General features: G+C 46.1%; 1 pseudogene; it reads right to left on the minus strand.

Moving 5' to 3' along the window:
• Positions 1 to 1235: 1235 nt before the first annotated feature.
• Positions 1236 to 1693, minus strand: LOC138297347 (actin-related protein 2/3 complex subunit 5-C-like; annotated as a pseudogene).
• Between the last annotated feature and the right edge of the window lie 3595 nt (positions 1694 to 5288).

Consider the following 5288-nt stretch of genomic DNA (forward strand, 5'->3'; position numbering starts at 1 on the left):
ACATCCAACAGGTGATAGGACCCCTGCCATCTGACAACAGAGTTGGAAAAGCTGTTGTCTGAGGTCCCACTGTATGGACATCTCTATGGTGCACCAGAGTAGCAGGTAATTACCTCATATGCACAGTTTTTTCTGTACTTTACCATATATTCCTTCATTGCAGGCTAGATTGCACCCATATGTGACAGAATGTAAACTCGAGGCCCTGTAGGTGCAGTCAGTGTGGCATTAATGGGAGAGTCTAGACTTTATATTTTCCCAAATTACAAATAAAAAAGAAAAGCACATGTATCAAAAACACTGTATTTTTTTAGTTAGGTCCGTATTAAATTTAACAGGAAACATTAGTTGAGATTTGACACCTTCTATTTGGCTGGGAATCGTGTCCCATATTAAAAGGAGCCCAGAGCAGGAAATATGGACCATAAAATGCCAACATTTGAGATGACCACCAATGTTATCCAGTTGATTCAAACTCCTTTGACAAATTGAGAACACATTTAGTCATGAGTGCTGGTGCCACCACTGCTGTAAGGGTGATCCAAGCTACAATCACTCAAAGTTTGACACATTCAATATGATAAGTAACAATGGTATATTCTTTCTTTTAAAACCTGTTCTATTTCTCGAAGCCTCGTTATTACTACTTTCTCGAGCCCCATTATTAATGCTGGCACTCCCTCATTCACAGCAATATAATAAGCTCTTTCAATACCACCTCAACCCATTTGTAAGTTTTCACTAGTCCACCCCTCATACCCCACAAATGTGCACACATATGTACAGAGTGGAGCAAATCACTACCTTTGCTCTAGCATATTGACAAAGGACTTAGGGCGAGGATGTCTCAAATCTACACAATATTTAAGTTGCCCTGGCTTTTGTAAGGATTTCCATCTTGCATTCAAATGAGATTAGGAAGTAAGATGTGGAAGTGAATGCCCTTGAACCTCAAATAACTGAGCTTGAAAACAACCAGACAAAAGCAGGAGCCCTGAATCAAGAGTAACTAGCACTTGTGTTAGTAAAATTAAACACTCAATCCATAATACCTTTTTCGAAGCATAACGAAAAAAAAAAAAGAGTTGGCAGGTTTATTGTGTTTATGAATACTGAAAAAAAGGAATGGAGAGAAAGTAGACAATACCCATAGGGCGACTGTGGAATCAGATTCTTGTTTGGGCTTTGAACCAGCAATTCCCACATCTGTGCAGAGCCACAATAACTTGATGGCATTACACAGTCTTCCTCGCTGTCAAGATTTGGATGATGGACTCTATGCCTCCGGCTGCCAAGGCTTTTTTATGCCACTGCAGCAAAACCGCACTGCTGTTATGAGATGGGGCTTTCGAACCCCTTATAGATGTATTTCATGAGCAGGTCCACCCCGTTCTTGTCAAGTGACTGAATTGCCTTTCCTTTGTCATTGGCTTTGAAGGAGATTAAAACTTTCAGCACAACACCTTCAGCATGATCCTTTGCAGACTGGTTCCTGGTGTTACTTTGAGGGTTATTCAGCACAGCCTGCATGGTTCCCATCATGTTACCTTCCCTAATTGCTGTGTCCACCTTGCCCTCGTCCAGTCCTCCTTGGCCCTCTCCCGACCTCCTCCTCATCCATGAACTTATTCTCATCATACTCATCAATGTCCACTTCCCAGAACTGAGCAGAGGATGCTGTATTTTGAGACATTTCTGGAACCAATAGGTGACACGTAGCGGAACCAACTAGCACCAACTCCAGAAGTGAGTGTGGACCGAACCTTAATTGGAACCCAAAGGCGCAGCAAGAGACATCGCGAATCTGGCACCCATAGCAGGGTGCTTTGGCTCACACAGACTGGAGCCACTCACTTCTGCATTCCAGCAAGTGAGTATCACGGCCAGGGCAGAGTCAATTCCCGCATATCATGCAATGGGAGAGTAAATGTCCATGTGTTTGTGTTCAGTGCCAGAGTTAGAGTTCTAATTCATTGTGGTGTGTGTTTTGAGCGTTCCCTGATCCATCTTGTGTTCGATGCACAAAACTAGGTGAGGTGACATTACAGCCCTTACCTCATGAATGTTGCAATGTGAAACAGCATGAGCTGTGTATGCATGTTATATGGGTCAGTTGTGTGTAAAGTGAGCTTTGTGTATGTTGCCATGGATGGAGATTTCTTCACACATCTATCTTTGCTTGACTGTTGTTTGGAAAGCATGTCATCACTCTCACTGTCTTTAAGGTTGGCACTTACACACCACATGCAAAATTGCAGCTGGCTACTAGGGGCCAGATGTAGGTAGGAAAACTTTTGCGAGTCGGAAATTTCGAGTTGTTGCGACTCGCAATTTCCGACTCGCTAAACGGTATCTGTTGGACTTTTTTGCTTATGCAGGGTCATACTCAATCTTTTTGCCTCCTGCCTCCTATTTTTTCTGACCAGTTGATGTTGGCTTTTGAACTCTGAGCACTTTACCACTGCTAACCAGTGCTAAAATGCATATGCTCTCTCTGTAAAATGTGTATGTGATTGGTTTATCCGTGATTGGCATATTTGATTTACTAGTAAGTCCCAAGTAAAGCACACTAGAGGTGCCAGGGCCTGTAAATCAAATGCTACTAGTGGGCCTGCAGCACTGGTTGTGCCACCCACATAAGTAGCTCTGTAATCATGTCTCAGACCTGCCACTGCAGTGTCTGTGTGTGCAGTTTTACACTGTAAATTCGACTTGGCAAGTGTACCCACTTGCCAGGCCTAAACCTTCCCTTTTCTTACATGTAAGGCACCCCTAAGGTAGGCCCTAGGTAGCCCCAAGGGCAGGGTGCAGTGTATGGATAAGGTAGGACATATAGTAATGTGGTTTATATGTCCTGACAGTGAAATACTGCCAACTTCGTTTTTCACTGTTGCAAGGCCTGTCTCTCTCATAGGATAACATTGGGGCTACCTTTAAATATGATTAAAGTGTAGATTCCCCTAGAGAGTAGATGGACATGTGGAGTTTGGGGTCCCTGAACTCACATTTTAAAAATACATCTTTTAGTAAAGTTGATTTTAAGATTGTACGTTTGAAAATGCCACTTTTAGAAAGTGAGAATTTCTTGCTTAAACCATTCTGTGACTCTGCCTTGTTTGTGGATTCCCTGTCTGGGTCAGTTTGACAGTTGGGTTGTTTTTCACCTCGCACTAGACAGTGACACAAAGGGGGCTGGGGTGTAACCTGCATTTCCTGATTAGCCATCTCTGCTAGGAGGGAGGGGTGGAGTGGTCACTCTCATCTGAAAGGACTGTGCCTGCCTTTGACAATGCCGGCTCCAACCCCCTGCTGTGTGTCTGAGGCCTTGCCTGGGCAAGGTAGGATTTCACAAGTAGGTGTGAGTCCCCTTTGAAGAAAGGTGACTTCAAAGACTAAAATGGGTATAAGAAGGTCACCCAAATCTACAGACTTTAGAAACACTTCTGGAACCAAGAGGAACCTCTGCCTGGAGAAGAGCTGATAGCTGAGGAAGACGTGCTGCCCTGCCCGTGACTGTGCTTTGTGGAGCTTTCCTGCAGTGCTGCTTCTGCCAGAGTAAGAGGGCAAAGACTGGACTTTGTGTGCCTTCCATCTTGTGAAGAAATCTCCAAGGGCTTGATTTAGAGCTTGCCTCCTGTTGTTTGAAGTCTCAGGGACAGCAAAGACTTCTCTCTGCCAGCACCTGGAGTCTCTGGAGAGACTCCTGCTCTGACAAGTGGTGCCCTATCCAGTCCCTGGGCCCTTGAAAGGAAAGCTGGTGGAATCCAAGTAAATCGACTTTGGACGACTTCGGACCGACGCCGCTGCTGAATCCGGTAACACCGCCTGCACCTGATGCCGTGACCTTCGCTGGAACGCGATGCTCTTCGCAGGCCCGACGCCGCAGCAGCCCCGCTGAAGTCTGCGATTCCGTGGAAGTCGCCGCACCACGTCGTGACCGACGCCGCTCGAAGTGCACGGATTCAACGTTTCGCACAGACGCCGCGATTCCCGACTTCGCGCATCGGATTGTTTTCACTCTTCACCAAAGGTACTGTACTTGGGGGTCTACACGACTCCGTGTCCGGCGCCGCTGGTGTCAGCTTGTTGGGAACGACTCTGTCACGACGCCGTGTTAACATCTCATCGAAGCATTTTTGTTTCTAAGCGCTATTTTTGAGTTTAATCTTTGAAAATTCATAACTTGACTTGTGTATGTGGGATTTTTGTCGTTTTGGTCTTGTTTTGTTTAGATAAATATTTCCTATTTTTCTAAACTGGTGTTGTGTCATTTTGTAGTGTTTTCATTAAGTTACTGTGTGCGTTGGTACAAATACTTTACACCTAGCACTCTGAGGTTAAGCCTACTGCTCTGACAAGCTACCAAGGGGGTAAGCAGGGGTTAGCTGAGGGTGATTCTCTTTTACCCTGACTAGAGTGAGGGTCCTTGCTTGAACAGGGGGTAACCTGACTGTCACCCAAAGACCCAATTTCTAACAGTATCCAAGAAGAAAACGCGACTTCAATTTGCGAGTCGCAAATGAAGTTGCTCAGCAGATTGCGAGTCCGCTGTTTGCGTAGTCGCTTTTTGCGACCACGCTAAAAACGAACACGCAATTTGCGAGTGGGTGTCGCAAATTGCGACTGTGCTGCAAATTGAATGCAGGTGCTGCAGAACACTTTGGAAAACACTTCCTGGCTCATGATGATGAAATCACAGCCAGGAAGTTTACAAATACACCTGGGAGGAGGGAGGACCACACCCATTTTAACAGCAGAACTGCAAACAGCAGCTACCATGGCTGAGACACCAAGGAAGCGCAAACTTAAATTTGCAGAGAAAGAGCTGGAGGTGCTGACAGAGGAGTGCTGTCAACACCATGACCAACTATTTGGGAGGGCAGCCCTCACCGTGCCAGAGGTGGAAAAGAGAAAAATATGGGTGGACATCCAAGACAAAGTGAACTCCCTGGGTGTCAGCCACCGGAGCATCGAAGAAATCAAAAAAAGGTGGTATGACCTGCGCTCCCAGACCAAGGAGAGGGTGGCAGAGCGGCTCCGGGAGATGAGGGGCACTGGAGGGGGACCGTCTACAATACCACCACCCACACCCCTGGAGGAAAGAGTAGAGGAGACCCTTGAGCCTGAGGCAGTGTGCGGGATGGGAGACCTGGATACATCAGAGCCAGGACCATCAACCGGTGAGTACTATGAGACATGCTTGTACCCTCAATAATGCCATACCCCCACCTACCTTGTACACAGTAGCATGCACAACCAAAATAGCTCCATTTCAGAGTTGCAACCAC

This window comes from Pleurodeles waltl, chromosome 5, assembly GCF_031143425.1.
Source record: "Pleurodeles waltl isolate 20211129_DDA chromosome 5, aPleWal1.hap1.20221129, whole genome shotgun sequence".
NCBI lineage: Eukaryota > Metazoa > Chordata > Amphibia > Caudata > Salamandridae > Pleurodeles > Pleurodeles waltl.